The following is an 18,871-nucleotide window of genomic DNA, read 5'->3' as shown; positions in this document are numbered from 1 at the left end:
CCTCTGCCACTTCTAAATTCAGCTTGAACATCTGGAACTTCATGGTTCAAATACTGTTGAAGCCTGACTTGGAGAATTTTGAGCATTACTTTGCTAGAATGTGAGATGAAAGCAATTGTGCCATAGTTTGAGCATTCTTTGCCATTGCCTTTCTTAGGGACTGGAATGAAAACTGACCTTTTCCAGTCCTTTGGCCACTGCTGAGTTTTCCAAATTGGATGGCATATTGAGTGCAGCACTTTAGCAGCATTATCTTTTAGGATTTGAAATAACTCAGCTAGAATTCCATCACCTCCACTAGCTTTGTTCATAGTGATGCTTCCTAAGGCCCACTTGACTTCACATTCCAGGATGTCTGGCTCTACGTGAGTGATCACACCATTGTGGTTATGTGGGTCATGAAGATCTTTTTAGTATAGTTCTGTGTATTCTTGTCACCTCTTCTTAATATCATCTGCTTCTGTTAGGTCCATATCATTTCTGTCCTTTATTGTGCCCATCTTTACATGAAATGTTCCCTTGGTATCTCTAATTTTCTTGACGAGATCTCTAGTCTTTCCCATTCTATTGTTTTCTTTATTTCTTTGCATTGATCACTGAGGAAGGCTTTCTTATCTCTCCTTTGGAACTTTGCATTCAAATGGGCATACCTTTCCTTTCCTTTCCTCCTTTGCCTTTCACTTCTCTTTTTTTCACAGCTATTTTTAAGGCCTCCTCAGGCAACCATTTTGCCTTTTTGTATTTCTTTTTCTTGGGGATGGTCTTGATCACTGCCTCCTGTACAGTGTCATAAACCTCCGTCCATAGTTCTTCAGGCACTCTGTCTATCAGATCTAATCCCTTAAATCTATTTCTCACTTCCACTGTATAATCGTAAGGGACTTGATTTAAATCATACCTGAATGGTCTAGTGGTTTTCCCTACTTTCTTCAATTTAAGTCTGAATTTGGAAATAAGGAGTTCATGATCTGAGCCACAGTCAGCTCCCGGTCTTGTTTTTGCTGACTGTGTAGAGCTTCTCTATCTTTGGCTGCAAAGAATATAATCAATCTGATTTCGGTGTTGGCCATCCGGTGATGTCCATATGTAGAGTCTTCTCTTGTGTTGTTGGAAGAGAGTGTTTGTTATGACCAGTGCGTTCTCTTGACAAAACTCTATTAGCCTTTGTCCTGCTTCATTTGTACTCCAAGGCCAAATTTGCCTGTTACTCCAGGTATTTCTTGACTTCTTACTTTTTTCATTCCAGTCCCTTATAATGAAAAGGACATCTTTTTTGGGTATTAGTTCTAGAAGGTCTTGTAGGTCTTCATAGAACTGTTCAACCTCAGCTTCTTCAGCATTACTAGTCAGGGCATAGACTTGGATCACTGTTGTATTGAATGGTTTGCCCGGAAATGAACAGATACCATTCCGTCATTTTTGGGATTGCATCCAAGTACTGCCATTTTGGACTCTTCTGTTGACTATGATGAAACCTAAGAACTAAGAAACTTTCATTTCTTCTAAGAGATTCTTGTCCACTGTAGTAGATATAATGGTCATCTGAGTTAAATTCACCCATTCCAGTCCATTTTAGTTCACTGATTCCTAAAACGTCAATGTTCACTCTTGCCATCCATCTCCTGTTTGACCACCTCCAATTTGCCTTGATTCATGGACCTAACATTCCAGGTTCCTACGCAATATTGCTCTTTACAGCATTGGACTTTACTTCCATCACCAGTCACATCCACAGCTAGGTTTTTTTTTACTTTGGCTCCATCTCTTCAATCCCTCTGCAGTTATTTCTCCACTGATCTCCAGTAGCATATTGGCCACCTACCGACCTGGGGAGTTCATCTTTCAGTGTCCTATCTTTTTGCCTTTTCATACTGTTCATGGGGTTCCCAAGGCAAGAATACTGAAGTGGTTTGCCATTCCCTTCTCCAGTGAACCACATTTTGTTAGCACTCTCCACCATGACCCATCTGTCTTGGGTGGCCCTATATGTCATGGCTCATAGTTTCATTGAGTTAGACAAGGCTGTGGTCCATGTGATCAGATTGGTTAGTTTTCTGTGATTGTGGTTTTCATTCTGTCTGCCCTCTGATGGAGAAGTATAAGAGGCTTATGGAAGCTTCCTGATGGGAGAGAGTGACTAAGGGGGAAACTGGGTCTTTTTCTGATGGGTGGGGCCATGCTCAGTAAATCTCTAATCCAATTTTCTGCTGATGGACAGGGCTGTGTTCCCTCTCTCTTATTTGACTCGAGGTCAAACTATGGTGTAGGTAATGAAGATAATGGTCCCAAGCAGGCACTGCTGTATTCAGTGCCCCCAACCCTGCAGCAGGCCACCACCAATGCATGCCTCTACTGGAGACTTCTGGACACTCACGGGCAAGTCTTGGTCAGTCTCTCGTGGGATCACTACTCCTTTTTCCTGGGTCCTGGTGCACACAATGTTTTGTTTGTGCCCTCCAAGAGTCTGTTTCCCCAGTCCTGTATAAGTTCTGGCAGCTCTGTGGTGGGGTTAATGGCGATCTCCTCCAAGAGGGCTTATGTCATACCCAGGTCTACTACACCCAGAGCCCCTGCCCCTGAAGCAGTCCACTGCTGACCCATACCTCCTCAGGAGACACTCAAACACAATTCTGACTCAATCTCTTTGGGGTCTCCACTCTAATTCAAATAAATCTGACCATGTTGTTCATTCTCCTGTTTAAAATCCTTCCCTGTCTCCTCATTATCCAAAAGATAAAGCCTGTCCCCTTGGAGTGGTGCCCAAGCCCTCCCAGTCTGCCCCACCCACCTTCCTGGGCTTAGTTATGGCTGCTCCCCACCACAGACATCTTCCAGCCTTACTGCCACCGCCAAGTCGCTTGAGTCGTGTCTGACTTTGTGCGACCCCACAGACTGCAGCCCACCAGGCTTCTCTGTCCATGGGATTCCCCAGGCAAGAACACTGGAGTGGGTTGCCATTTCCTTCTCCAATGCATGAAAGTGGAAAGTGAAGGTGAAGTCACTCAGTCGTGTCTGACTCTTAGGGGCCCCATGGACTGCAGCCTACCAGGCTCCTCCATCCATGGGATTTGCCAGGCAAGAGTACTGGAGTGGGGTGCCATTGCCTTCTCCCTCCAGCCTTACTAGACAAGGGGAATTTTCCTGAACATTTCATGATGCTTCACTCTTCCTTGATTTGCATTTCTACTTCTGTTCATAATGCTCTCACCCATCTTTGTCCATCTGGGGGAAATCTACTTACTTTTAAGATTCAAGTCTCTTCTCCATCTCCTATGAAGCTTTTCTGAAGTTGCTCTTCATTTATGCTCCTATACTTGACCTCCATGTGTTTTAAGCTTTCTCGTCATACCCCTACCTCAGCAATATTATGTGACATATAATCAACTTATTTTTTGACATGTTATCCTCCTTCCAAGACTATATATTTCTCAAGGGCAGGAGACATCTCTTACCATCTGAGTACCTCCAATGCAGCACTGCCTAACAGAACTTTCTGTCATGAATGAAATGTTCTCTTATGCTACCCAATACAGCAGTCACTAGCCATGTGTTTTGTGGCTTGAGAACTTGAGGTGGTTAGTACAACTGAGGAACTGAATTTTAAAATTTTATTTAAGTAATTTAAATTCAAACAGGCACATGTAAATAATTGCTCTCATATTGAATAGTGTAGCGTTAGTGCTTATAAAGCAGTGATCCCCAATCTTTTTGGCACCAGGCACTGGCTTCATGGAAGACAATTTTTCCATGGACCAGGGGGAGGGGGATAACAGTTTCAGGATGATTCAAGCACATTCCATTTATTGTGCACTTTGTTTCTATTATTATCACATCAGCTCCACCTCAGATCATCAGATCCCAGAGGTTGGGGATCCCTGTTATAAAGGATCTGGAACATAGTAGGTATCAGTAGGTATTTGCTGAGTTGTACAGCCATTCGGTTCAGGTTACCCAAGGCTTTCACCCAACCAAGCCCAGTCAATATAACCTTTGGTATATTTTTAATTCTGCTCAACCACTTCATTGATGGAGACTTTCTGGACCATCATTCATCTTCTCCATACACTTTCTAGGCCTGGCTGGAGAAGCACCCCTCTCTTTCTTAGAGCTCTTTCTGACCACTAATTTGCTTCCTTTGCTGTTTTATTTCTATAGAGGCTACAAAATAGGATTGTATTTCACCAGAGTCTCATTCCACAACACGTAACCGTAAAACATTGGAGCAGAGTTATTAAAGCCTCAAGGGAAAATGTATGAACAAAATATCAGCCTGATTCATTATGAACAGTTATTATAAACAGTGGGCTTACTAGCAAATGACAGGAAAATTAATTTGCATTTACAACAAAATTACACCACATGCATCCCACCATGGCCCCCATCCTCCACTCCTTCCCAGTGTATATTACTTGGACTCTTTAATTAAAGAATTCCTGCCAACTTAGAAAGTTTTAAGGTCTATGACTCATGTTCACAAGAGCTTAACTTGAAATTTTTGCTAAAAATTGAAGTATTGCCTAGCCTAAATTTCCAGGTGAAGAAAGTCCTCTGAATACTCAAGAGGAGAAGTTGAGCCAACAGTCACTGGGCACTTACTTACAGCATTTCGGGCACTTACAGCATTTCGGGCACTGTGGTAATCAACACGCCTCTCCACAGAACTTCTGAATAGTTCCACTGAACCAATGAGGAAGAGGAGGATGAGAAAGTTCACTTCTTCCCTCAGGCTCATTCTAAGCTGAGATTGAAATATAGCCTTGGTTGCCCAAATTCAAAGCCTGTGTACTTGGAGACAACCTAAATGTCTGGTGATAGATGAATGGGTAAAAAAAATGCTGAGTATTTTCAGAAGCATATATACATATACATCATCATGTACAAATCATATAGATCCAGTATACATAGTGGAATATCTTTCCACCATAAAAAGAAGGAAATCTTGCCATTTTCCACAACATGCATGAATCTTGAGAATCTTGAGGTCATTATGCTAAAGAAAAAACCAAATACTGTGTATGCATGTGTGCTAAGTCGTTTCAGTCATGTCTGTCTCTTTGTGACCCTATGAACTGTAGCCCACCAGGCTCCTCTGTCCATCAGATTCTCCAGGCAAGAATACTAGAATGGGTTGCCGTGCCCTCCTCCAGGGGACCTTCCCGACCCAGGGATCAAACCTGAGTCTCTTACATCTCCAAGTTGAATTTTCAAGGTGATAATTTCAAATTCCAGAGATTTACTCTCTTATAAGTACCTTCTCTGGCCTGGTAACACTTTAAAGTATGTTCTGTGAATAGACAATTCACAAAGAAAAAAATGTGATTTAACATTTGAAAAAGAACCTCAACCTAAAACTACACTGAGATACTATTTGTATCTCATGATATGATAGTCATATCAGACTGGGAAAAGATAAAAAGTTGGTAATACACACTGTTATATCTCCACAAAGGTATGAGGACTATAAATTCATAAAAATTTATGGAATCCAATCTGACAAAATATATATAAATTAATAACATGTCTTTGACTCAGAAATTCTACTTAAAGGAATTTATCTTATATATATCTTACATATATTCTCAAACGTATCGAGAAATTGAATATACAAATGGACGATGTTTGGGCCATATATAAAATTAGAACTCTACCCACAGCCTGCAGCAACCTTACCAGGAAGCCAACTCCTTATCCATAATAAACAGCCCATGTAGCCAACTTGCTGTAAGTCAGACTTGCAGGAAACCGGTCTGCTATCTCAAGTAATAATCCAGGAAGCTAAACAATAACTTCTGTAACAATCAGTTCAGTATGTCCAGGACCTGAATAATAACTGACAGCTCCCCTAATTTTTGTCCCCACTTCTAATTCAGACCAATCAGGAAAAGCCAAATTTGCTCCCCTAACCAATTACACAGAATTCCCTACTTCTAGCTAGCCTGCTGTCTTGTGCCCATAGTGTCCAATCGGGTCATACCTGAAGCCTTCTATTTTTCTCCACTGTAAAGTCTCCCTACAACTCTGCCTGCCTTCAGGTAGCTGCCAAAATGCAAATGAGATAGCAAGCTGGGATAGAAAGCTTTTCTCACTTAGTTGGTCTTTGTTTCCACATTGTGCAGAAGTGTTTGTAAAAGCGGCTCAGAAGGTAAAGCGTCTGTCTACAATGCGGGAGACCCGGGTTGGATCCCTGGGTCGGGAAGATCCCCTGAAGAAGGAATCATTCTGCTGCTGCCGCTGCTAAGTCGCTCCAGTCGCATCCAACTCTGTGAGACCCCGTAGACGGCAGCCCACCAGACTCCCCCGTCCCTGGGATTCTCCAGGCAAGAACACTGGAGTGGGTTGCCATTTCCTTCTCCAATGCATGAAAGTGAAAAGTGAAAGTGAAGTCGCTCAGTCGTGTCTGACTCTTAGCGACCCCATGGACTGCAGCCTACTAGGCTCCTCCATCCATGGGATTTTCCAGGCAAGAGTACTGGAGTGGGGTGCCATTGCCTTCTCCGTTCATTCATTCTAGCATGTTTTAAGTAGCAAAAGACTAAAGACAAGTCAAATGCCCATCAATAAGAAACTAGTAAAACAAATTACAGTTCATCTGTAGATAGAATACTGTGTAACTACATACCAAAGTAACTCACCAGTCACATCATTAAAAAAAATAATAATAAATGAAAAAATAAGTTTCAAGCAATGTATATAAGACACAATCATTTATGCTTAAATACATCTAAATCTAGTCACAAGAAATTACTAAGAATGGTTGTCCAGGGGAAATAAATTGAAGGATTGAGAAATAAAAACCAAATGCAATATTATTATACATGTTTATTCTTTTGTTTCTTTTGAATTTTGTATTATGTCTATTAATTATCTTTTCAAATAAAAAGATTAATTTTTAAAAGATCTAGCTTTTGCTACACCTGGAGTAATAAGAGTGGCCATTTTCCCATAAAGACGCTTGAAATCCAGTCTTAAAAATACAGTAGTATATTATAAAAATAACTTTAATATATTACAAAAATAACTTTAATGCTAATCCTTTGTGTGGGGACCAAAGATAATTATATACGGTGCGGCTTTCCAGTCCTCTGCTCTCAGGAATGTTGCCCTTTGAACAACGTAGTTACAGCTCGAGCAGTGAGTGACAGGTCGTCAAATAAACTGGTGATCACTGAGTCACAGATAGAGAAGTTCCTGGTATTCCTAAAGTTTGCATTCGAAACAGTTCTATAGCTGTGTATCTATTCACTAAGAGTTACATTATTATAGGGAACTCTGTTCCTCTCCTGGCACTATTTTTTTCCTGGGGAAGACCAGAGCCCGAAGTGTTTCCCAAAGGTCAGTAAGATGTCCTGCATCACCATTAACAGGGCAGGGGCGCTGGGAGGATGTTCAAACAGGGACAGATTCCTGCCCTGATTCAGCATGTTTAACATCCCCATCATTGTTACACACGGCAAAGAGGACAAATGCTGTTCAGGACTGAATTATGTGGCGGGGCCACTACGGAGGAATGAGCTCAGCTGGGCCCGGCTGACCTGTGAAATGTTCTTTTCACTTGGACACAGTCTCACCACTTGGTGTGACCTTGTAGCTGTCAGAGACATTCAGACATTCAGCATTGTAGGTGAGCTTTGGTGGGGGGTGGGGGAGGTGCTCCCTTGGCCTCCAACAATACACCTGGGTTACAAGACAGAGGCAGCAATGTGGACTCAGAATCCCAAGGCTTCCAATGAATTGCAAGATGTCAGAGATAGAGTGACCATGTTAATATGTTGGTGCCTGCTCCTATCCAACAGTTTTGACTTTACGCTATTCTTACTACAAGTATTCATATAAATGACAGCCTTCACATCAGAATGTAGACTGCAGATTTTGGTCTGTTTTGTTGACTGACATTTCTGAAGCACCTAAATAGTGTTTGCCACATAGTAGGTGCTCAGTGCAAATTAAACAATTCAGGAGCCCTAATGTCTCACACCTAGGGTTAGGAAACTAGACTTAAGTTTTATTAATTAATCACTCAAATCTAGTCCTCTAATTCTGCCCCAAATGCTATGCAATTTCGGTGTCTTCTGCCTGGGCAAATTGATAGGAACTACTGGCAAGGACATAGTGCAGAATAACACTTTCCACACAGATAAAATGGATATAGAGTAAAAGAGACTATATTCTCTGACTAAACTACTACTCAGAAAATACAACTCACTAAATATATTTCCCAGTTGTCAAAAGAATTAGCAAGTATAAAGTCAAAAATCACATCACTCTAAGTCAAGAGGATGATTAAAAAATGTCAAAATTTTATTATTTCATAACGATGTTTAGGATGCATGCCATTGTCTAGAAATCTTAAAGATATCTCCTTTGAAAAAAATTCCCTTTTGAAATTATTATTTATATAGTTGGGTTAATTAATATGTACTATGTTCTAAAGATGTCTTTTTTAGTTTATCTGAGTGGATGATGACTTTACAGTGATTTTTTTTTTAAAGAAAATTACTCAATAAGAAAAATAGTTTTTAAAAATAAAAATCAACTTTTGTTCCCATTTCAATTCTTGCCTGAAAAAATAAATCATTGGCATAATTTCTTTATATAAGTTTTTGTCTTAATATAATGTGTTAAATAAAAGAAGCAAAATGTATCTTTATATTTAGCCATCTCTAAAATAACATTAGTCTTTATTTCTCAGATTCCCAATTATTGATATTTAACCAGTTGCAATGAGGAGAGTACGTTACTGCAGAAACGTAGAGGGTTTGTCACTAAGGAAGAGGGATGTTTCTGATAATTAAAATATCCACACAGTACTGAGTGCTCAGTTTGTGCCAGATATTTTAAATTTCTTTTATCTAAATCTGCAAAAACCCTTTCTGGTAGATGCCATTGGTAAATAAGGAAGCTGTCATTAGAAGCACAGCCGTGACACTCCACAGTGTTCAAGCATTCCATGTTGCTCTCTGCACATTTTTTAAAATTATAGAAATTAAGAAAGCATCCTATAAGCAAAAATGCACTTCATAAATTGGAATGGTCATGACTCAACCAGCCAAGATTATACTATTTTTAAGAAAAACCAGGACTCACCACCATATGTCCAAAATAAATAGTCCTTGAGTTCAAAATGCCAAGCGGCTCTGAGCTTGCATTAGATTGATAGTCAAACGCGAACCACTGGAACCAGGTTGCCAAGCAAACCCATGTTTCACTATCTGTGCCACAGGGGCATGCTATTAGAGCATCAACAGAGCAAATCTGTGACATGCTGTAACACTTAATTGACCAACATTAAGTACTGCCTGATAGATTCAAATGAAGAGTAAACCATGATTATAAAAGAGGAAATGCTTTTTATAATTAATTACACTTGAAAACTAGAAAGCAACATTTTCAAAAAAAGAGCAACAGATTTCAATGCAAGTGGGAAATTTGGCATTAATGTCAGAGAAGATAACTGCTTATACAAATAAATTTTAAATATTAATATTATTGCTCCCCCAAAATGTCTCCACTGGCATTTTAAGAGAACTTCACTATAGTCACTGGACAAATGATCTGGCCCAAACTCAGCCACAATCCATGATCTTAAAAGCATACTCTAAATAAACATATAGACTTACTAGACTTTTATAACAATATTTTGGTTATCAACTTATAGGTATATTTTTGTCAGGGGATTTTGAGACTGAAATAGCTATTTGTTTATCTTATGGTTAGCTCTCTCCTCAAAAAACAATATCCAGGGGTTTTCATGCTTGAACTTATGAAACACTGATCACTGTTGAAAAAAAAAAAATTGATGAACAGAAACTTCAACTAAATAGAATCAGGAGACCAGAAGGGGGAGCTTTCATGCCCTACATTCAATCAGCTCAGTTCAGTTCAGTGGCTCAGTCATGTCTGACTCTTTGCAACCCCATGGACTGCAGCAAGCCAGACCCCCCTGTCCATCACCAACTCCCGGAGCTTGCTCAAACTCATGTCCATTGAGTCAATGAGGTCATCCAACCATTTCATCTTCTGTTGTCCCCTTCTCCTGACTCTGTGTCCCCATGTCGGACTCTGTGACCCCATGGACTGCAGCATACCAAGCTTCCCTGTCCTTCACCATCTCCTGGAGCTTGCTCAAACTCATGTCCACTGAGTCAGTGATGTCATGCAACCATCTTGTCCTCTGTCGTCCCCTTCTCCTCCTGCCTTCAATCTTTCCCAGCATCAGAGTTTTTCCTAATGAGTCAGCTTTTTGCATCAGGTGGCCAATATATTGGTGGTCTTTGACTATAACAGAGCATCAGGTGGCCTATGACTATAACAGAGCCCAAAAGAAAGAAGAAAGAATTTTCCTTCCTGTCAAGGACTCAGCCAATGAAATGCCATGGAATCTATTAGCTATATCCTTGCCAACTTCCTTTTCCCCTTTATAGAGACATTCCTCCCTTGCCATGGAAGAACTTACATGTGGCTTGCCATGGTTGCAGATCCTGAATTGCAATTCTCTGCTGATTCTGAATAAAGAACTCCATTTTGCTAGAGAAATTTCTGGGAATCTATTTATTTTAGGTTAATACTACTGCTCACAAGTATGAGTTTCAACATAAAGAAAAAAAACGAAGCTTTTTCTCTAGAGAAGTGTCCATATCATACCTGCCCATGTTTAGATGTGAACCAAAAATATCCTCCATTGGGACATCTGTTTTCCCATGATCATGGGAAATGATTGAACCTCACAGGGCTCTCCTGATCTCATAGTTAGTCTCAAGATTTTGTGTGGATGACAATCAATATTTGTGTTAAAAGAATATAATAGTCATCTAACTCTTTTGCACTTTATAGATGAGCCCAAAAAGAACAAATCATTTGATAAGACCCTTCTTTCTTATTTACTTTGGCTGCACTGGGTCTTTGTTGCGTGCAGGCTTTCTCTAGCTGCAGCGAGCGAGGTGTTGTGGGGGTGGGGTGGGGTGCGGGAGGGGCAAGAGCTACTCTTGATTGCAATGTGCAGGCTTCCCATTGCGGTGGTTTCTCTTGTTGGGGAGCACAGGCTCTGTGGTACATGGGCTCAGGAGTTGTGGTATATTGGCCCAGTAGCCCAGTGGCATGTGGGATCTTCCTGGACTAGGGATCAAACCTGTGTCCTCTGCGTTGGCAGGTGGATTCTTTACCACTGGACCACCAGGGAAGTCCCAAAGACCCTTGTTTCTGTCGCGCCTTTCCATATCTCTCCCATTGGTGAATATATCTCATTTTCATTTTTCATATTATAAGTTGACATTTCTGCCTTTTGTTTTATCTTGTTATTCTACTTTACAAACAACTCTACCCTTAGAAATGGATGAGAGCTTATTCTTTGGACAACATATACTTAAGTTTAACATCTCTTCATTACCTTGCTTTCAAGTACATACAAACCTTTAGTTTGTATGGCTATTAACTGTCTTTCCATGGTCTCCCAACAATTTACACTCAGGCTATGATTCTAAAATTATAAAATATATAGAAATTGATATAATATAGAAATGAATATAGATATTAATATATATCATTAATCACAATGTGATAGTAATACACATAAACATGCATCAGAAGGCTTAAGTGAAAAGACTGATAATACCAAGTGTTGAGAAGGACATAGAGCAACTTTAACTCTCATACATTTCTGTTGAGAGGATAAACTGATGTAACCCCTTTAGAAAAGTGTTTAGTAGTTTTTCTAAAGCTGAATATTCACGTAGTTTCTAACTGAGCAATTTAATTCTTAGGCATACACACAAAAGAAATGTGGACATATTCAGTACAAAACATGTACTAGAATATTCATAGCAGTATGGTTCCTAAAAGCTAAAAACTGGAATCTACCTGAATACTCATGAACAGTAGAACGGATAAATAGATTGTAGTATTTTTGCACAAAAATCATACTTCACTTATAGTGGTGGTAACAGTTACAAGTCACTGGATCCAAGTAATTGAAGTACCAAGGCTCAAATTGAGCTTAAACAATAAACCCAATAATACATAAGTAGAAAACCACAGATAGGCTTTATTCCATAGTTGGTTGGAATAGGAGTGGATAAATGCCAAAAAAGATCCAGGTTCTTTCTACTTTTTGTTCTATTGTCCTCTGTATTGGCTTCATTTTCTTACTGGAAACAAGATGATGGTCATAGTTTCAGACAATATATCCAGAAATAGCTACACCCAGAAGTAAGTGAACTATTCCTTTTATTAAGAGAAAGAACTTTTCATCAGGAGGACTATAGCACTCTTTCCCTCATATCTCATTGGACAAAAGTGAATCACAGCCTATTCCAAAACCAACCAATCACTGTCAGGAGAAATGAGATGACAAAATCTGACTAAGATGGATCTGGAATAGAATAAATGTTGAAGCATCAATCACCATGATAACTAACAGTGAAAGTTAACATTAAGAGCACTTATTTAAACCTAAAATATTAGATTCCTGGTTTCTATTGAGAGGTGAAAACAGCAAAGTACTCAAATTTATAACAAAAATGCTGAGCAAACAGGAAGTTCACAAATCTTCTCTATCATCAGAGGGCTGAGATCACAGGGCCATCAGTTCAGTTCAGTTCAGTCGCTCAGTCATGTCCGACACTTTGCGACCCCATGAATCGCAGCACGCCAGGCCTCCCTGTCCATCACCAACTCTCAAAGTTCACCCAGACCCACATCCATCAAGTCAGTGATGCTATCCAGCCATCTCATCCTCTGTCGTTCCCTTCTCCTCCTGCCCCCAATCCCTCCCAGCATCACAGTCTTTTCCAATGAGTCAACTCTTCGCATGAGATGGCCAAAGTACTGGAGTTTCAGCTTTAGCATCATTCCTTCCTAAGAAATCCCAGGGCTGATCTCCTTCAGAATGGACCGGTTGGATCTCCTTGCAGTCCAAGGGACTCTCAAGAGTCTTCTCCAACACCACAGTTCAAAAGCATCAATTCTTCAGCTCTTAGCCTTCTTCACAGTCCAACTCTCACATCCATACATGACCACAGGAAAAACCATAGCCTTGACTAGATGAACCTTTGTTGGCAAAGTAATGTCTCTGCTTTTGAATATGCTATCTAGGTTGGTCATAACTTTCCTTCCAAGGAGTAAGTGTCTTTTAATTTCGTGGCTGCAGTCACCATCTGCAGTGATTTTGGAGCCCCCAGAAATAAAGTCTGACACTGTTTCCACTGTTTCCCCATCTATTTCCCATGAAGTGTTGGGACCGGATGCCATGATCTTTGTTTTCTGAATGTTGAGCTTTAAGCCAACTTTTTCACTCTCCTCTTTCACTTTCCTCAAGAGGCTTTTTAGTTCCTCTTCACTTTCTGCCATAAGGGTGGTGTCATCTGCATATCTGAGGTTATTGATATTTCTCCCGGCAATCTTGATTCCAGTTTGTGTTTCTTCCAGTCCAACGTTTCTCATGATGTACTCTGCATATAAGTTAAATAAGCAGGGTGACAATATACAGCCTTGACGTACTCCTTTTCCTATTTGGAACCAGTCTGTTGTTCCATGTCCAGTTCTAACTGTTGCTTCCTGACCTGCATACAAATTTCTCAAGAGGCAGATTAGGTGGTCTGGAATTTAGCTACACAGAATCTAGAGGAAAGTGGATGGCCACAGTGAGAGATGAGATACAAACGCTAAGACAAAGTGTCTCCCCCACAATGTTTACTCATAACAAACAGAAAGTATCTTTGCAATGAAAAAACTTGATAGGTACCACTTAGCCATGGGATCAAATACAACATCACCACAGATAAGTCAGGTGAATGTGATGGGCTGTCTATATAATAAGAGACAGGTACTTTACATCTGTGGTATTCTTCTTCAAATTCCACAGCCTTAATCTAACCCCAAGAAAAACTCACACAAACCAAAATTTTGAGGCATTCTACAAGATACATGAAAATATTCTTCAAAAGAGTTAAGGTGATAGAAGACCAGGAAATAATGACTAATAGACACAGACTGGAGGAGACTAAGGAGCCATGACAACAAAATGCAGCATGGGCTCCTGGATAGATCCTGGTGTAGAAAAGGACATGAGTGGAAAAAATGATGAAAGCCAAATAAAGCCTGTTTATTTGATTAATTGTACTGCACCAAATTAGTTTTTTACTTTTGAAAATTATACTTCAGTTATGTTAGAAGTTAACATTAGGAGACACTGGGTAAAGGATATATAGGAACTTTCTACACGATAGATGTAACTCTTCTCTAGGTCTAAAATTATTTTTAGATTAAATATTAAGAAATAAAACTGCTTATTTGCTACTCTATTCTATTTCAGGGTTTAAAATTTTCAATAAATATTATCAGACTTTCACACATTTTCTCAGTTCACTACAGCAGTGGTGTTGTGCCAACAAAATCAAGTGAAATCATTATGGTTCCTAGGTACTAAATATAAAACAAAAAAGTAGAAAGCACCAAAGTTTAGGGTGATATAGAAAGATAGAAGTCAGTTGACAAGAATTTGAGTATTGGGAGACCAAATTACCTTGCTCTTACACCATTTCCTCCTTTCCTATGTATCTTGGTCCAGAAGTAATTTTCTCAACTCTTTTAGAGCTCATAAATCTTTTTCCATAATCCTATAACCACTGATAAAGAAGCTCTTTTTCTTGTTAACTCCATTATACGCTTTAAATAATGAGGACTATAGAGAGTTTTACTAAGTAGCTGCCAAAATTGCTAATCTGAGTTACAAAAGAGCAAACAGATTTAATGTGTTTAGTATGATCAAATACTCTGGTGATTTCTCAAGAGGAATAACAGCAAAAACGAAAGGCAATGGCATTTGTGATTGAAGCTAAAGAATAATGCAAGGTTCTGTAAAAGCAAAAGTAAGAAAAATGCTTTCTTGCTGACTATTGATTATCTGTTTTCCCTACAGAAAATGTCAACCATAGTGTTTATCCCTGTTCCATCATGGTTTACTGAACATATGGGAGGGTGAGTGGGGTGTTGATATACTGTCTTTCTAATTCATAAGTCAGCAGAATGCAAGGAGCCATATCTGAAGCTGATAGAGATTTCAGAGTTTGAGTTTGAGCTCCAGGCAGGAACTAAATGAGATAGTTGTGTCTAGATAGATCAAAGTCAAACAGGTATTTCAGAATTTTTTTTACTACCTCTTTCTTATTTCTCCTTTTTATTCTTGTCTTATGTTGCTGAGAAATGGAATATTTCCTGCCATATCAGTAAACAAGGATGTCACAGTTATCAGTGATTGCAACCCTCCAACATGAGTCTGCGAGCCCTAAGGAAACTCAGGAAAGAAAAGAATACCTGCTATCTAGCAGCCATCAGACTGCAGCCACTTCCTATGGTGTTGTTCAGTTACTCAGGTGTCCAGCTCTTTGTGACCCCATGGACAGCACGCCAGGCTTCCCTGTCCTTCACCATCTCCCAGAGCTTGCTCAAACTCATGCCCATTGAGTCAATGATGGCATGCAACCATCTCGTCCTCTGTCGTCCCCTTCTTTTCCTGCCTTCAATCTTTCCTAACATCTGGGTCTTTTCTAATGAGTCAGCTCTTCACATCAGATGGCCAAAGTGTTGGAGCCTCAGCTTCAGCATCAGTCCTTCCAATGTGTATTCAGGATTGATTTCCTTTAGGATTGACTAGTTTGATCTTGTAGTCTAGGGACTCTCAAGAGTCTTTTCCAACACCACAGTGAAAATACAGGATACTGGCCCCAGATAGCTAAGGTGCATATCAAAAGAATGATTTCAGTAAGCCCAGACTCTTGCATCTTCCCATACTTACAAAAACACCAAATTCCATAACTAGGGATATCTGTTTTTTTTTTCTTAATTTGTTTATTTTTAATTAAAGGATAATTGCTTTACAATATTGGTTTGATTTCTGCCATACATCAACATGAATTAACCACAGGTATACAAATGTCCCTTCCCTTTGAACCTCCCTCCCACCTCCCACCCTTTCCCACCCCTCTAAGTTGTTACAGCACCCCAGCTTGAGGTCCCTTAGTCATACAGCAAATTTCCATTGGCTATCTGTTTTACATATGGTAGTGTATATGCTTCCATGCTGCTCTCTTCATTCATCTCACCCTGGTTTCTTTAATTTACAATAATCTTTTGATGTTCAGACTGCCTAGCCTTTGTTACAAAGTTGTATATAACCTGGTTCCTCTCCTCACCTCCTTGGAGTAGTTCTCTAAGGGTTACTTGAGATGCTGTCTCCTGGGCTTAAATTCTTAAAAATTCCAACCAAATAAAACATAACTCTCAACTTTTAGGTTGTGAATAATTTTTTAAGCATACATTTCTTAATACATAGCTATACATAGCTATATGTATACTCTACATAGCTTAAATTATATGGTTATCCTAATGATAAGCCACCTTACCCTCTTCTTAAGAGCAGAGGAAACGTAAGTTTTCCCCCTATTGTTTGCTTAGGTAGCTAAAAATAGGGTGGGTTTCCCTGGTGGCTCAGTGGTAAAGAATTTGCCTGCAATGCAGGAGACCCAGGAGACATGGGTTCCATCCCTGGGTGGAGAAGATCCCCTGGAAGAGGAAATGGCAACTCACTTGCTAGGGAAATCCCATAGAGGGAGGAGCCTGGTGGGCTACAGTCCATGGGGTTGCAAAGAGTCAGACACAATTGAGTTGGCACACAGAAATATGGTTCCTTCTCCCCAGTGCATTATACAATAGAATTTCTTCATAAGTTTATCAATCACATTGATTAGAAAAAGATTAAGTGGAAAGCCTGTAGACTATGATGCTGAAATTCTTTCAAAAATTTAAAAACTATGTTCATATATGTTACATGACATTATTATTATTTATTGAGTAATGAATCTTGTTTTAAACAAGAGTCATTATAAAAAAAAGTGTGCCCATAATAGTTTTCGATAAAGAGAAACTATGTACAAACTTAGGGTTCCACATGAAACATAACTAGAAAAGGGATCTGACCGTGTGTCACACTTGGGTAGCTAGGAATTTAAATTTGTATTAAAAGCTATGCATAAAATTAATTCCATGTAAATTTTTTCCATTAAAAAGAATTTCAAACTGATAAAAAGTATTCTTTATTGTCAAACTGGGGGTAATTCTTGATTTCCAGATCATTAAATGCAAATAGGCATTCCTTCACACTCCTTAGAGACAGTTTTAAGAAATCACCTTAGTGTAGAGCATTTCCACAACAGGTTTACAAAAGAAAGAACAAAGTAGAGGGTCTAATGATGATAATTAAGTTAGGCTTAATTATAAATTAACCTCAAAATAGCTTCTTTTAAAACAATTACAATGAAGAAATGTCCCTTTCAGGAAAGGAGAGTGTGGAAATGAGTTTAGTGAATATGGTATTATAAACACGTAAGAACCATCATGTGGCATGGAAGAGATCACAGGCAAGCAGAAGATTCACCTTTGTTACACCTTCCACAATACTCCAAACCCTTGCCATTCTGAAGATGGATCACATCCCTATTTTAATCCTGCCATGCAAATCTTACTGATTTTATTCAGGTCACCCCCTGAACCTACATTACTTAAATCTCCCTCACCTTAGCTCTAATTTATTGTGAAAAATGTCATTAACCTTTCTTGAGAATTAATCACAAAAGATGCTGAAATTTCTGTGTTATAGTTGTACCTGCAAACCTATTTGAAACGTGCTCTACCACATTGAGTTTCTGTCTGAAATAGCTGATTTAAGCCCTTGATATAGTAGAGCTGGTACCCCATTCATTGTGTTATCATTTTATACAGTCTGTCCATAAAAACCCCAAGAGAAGAATGCACTGTCTGTCCATGAAAAATAACCCACTGTCTGTGGCTTATGGAAACAACGATAGAATTTTAAATACCTTGGAAAAGCCAGGCATAGCCATTTACATGATTTTTGCCAGCACTCCTCTGGTTGAATGGCAACATTCAAATATAATGAAGAGAGGAACACAATTAAATATGCACTCTAATGAGGAATGGAGAACTGAGATTTTCGTCATTTTTCAAAAACAAAAGCTTCCAAAATTTGAAATAATGAAATCACGTGGCTGCTGGAGAGAAGTGAGGGACGCATTATTAGACACAGCAGTAAATGTCAAATATAATATACTACAGCAATATTCTTCAGTTTGACTATGGCTCTTTTATTTCTTGTTCCCGTGTATGTCCTGCTGTTAACTGTTCATCTCCCATCAATTTTATTCTCATCAGTAGTTGCCCTGGTCAGGCAGAAAGACTGTCTTGATTTAATCAAATGCCCCCACTAATAAAAGGAATCTAAGCAGACTCGGGCATGCCCAAAGCACTGCTCTCACATTTGAGCAGGTGTTGACAGCCTTGAGTATACCCTGAACTCTGGATTTTATTTCTGCTTGAGTTAAAGACTCAGAAGCCTATTTTCTCTACAAGTTTCTGAGTCTTGGGGCCCTAAAGAATGAAAAGAATTTATACCAATATAATTATTATTGGTTCTTACTACATAGAACTTTATCATAATGACTTCAGGTAAATCATGCTCAAAAATCTTACTTTGAGTAAAACTGTGATCCAAATATTCCACTGTGGATCCAGCAAGGTAGTCACCTAAATAAAATTCATGAGAAGTAAGGTTTCAGTATGGAAACATTGTGTGTAGGTCAAGGGATAATGTAGGCACCTTTAATTTGCCTTACCAATTTCAGTCTGACAAGAGGAAGATGAACAAAGAGGAAGAAGAGAAACAGGAGTGTGTGATCTGATAACCTGGAAGGTTACAAGATACTTTCCACATGTGGTGAGGAATCCAAAGGACCAGGCCACATCTTCATCAGTATCAGATGAGCATGACTCTGTGTGTATCCTGGTAGCTTGCAAATGAATCTGT

The 18,871-nt window shown here is 39.3% G+C and overlaps 1 protein-coding gene and 1 long non-coding RNA gene across 2 annotated transcripts in view; one reads left to right on the top strand and one right to left on the bottom strand.

Moving 5' to 3' along the window:
• Positions 1-6,897, top strand: part of LOC147379416 (uncharacterized) — a 51,880-nt gene extending 44,983 nt beyond the window's left edge. The window contains exon 4 of the long non-coding RNA XR_015160939.1: positions 6,117-6,897. This is a non-coding gene — a long non-coding RNA (uncharacterized LOC147379416). The remainder of the gene's footprint in view (positions 1-6,116) is intronic.
• Positions 1-18,871, bottom strand: part of IQCJ (IQ motif containing J) — an 850,319-nt gene that overhangs the window by 344,511 nt on the left and 486,937 nt on the right. The window lies entirely within an intron of this gene.

The sequence above is a fragment of the Bos grunniens genome, chromosome 1 (assembly GCF_055505025.1).
Source record: "Bos grunniens cultivar Pamir isolate PY7600 chromosome 1, Bosgru_T2T1.0, whole genome shotgun sequence".
Taxonomy (NCBI): domain Eukaryota; kingdom Metazoa; phylum Chordata; class Mammalia; order Artiodactyla; family Bovidae; genus Bos; species Bos grunniens.
The sequence above is the reverse complement of the archived record's forward strand: the minus strand, read 5'-3'. Positions and strand labels throughout refer to the sequence as shown.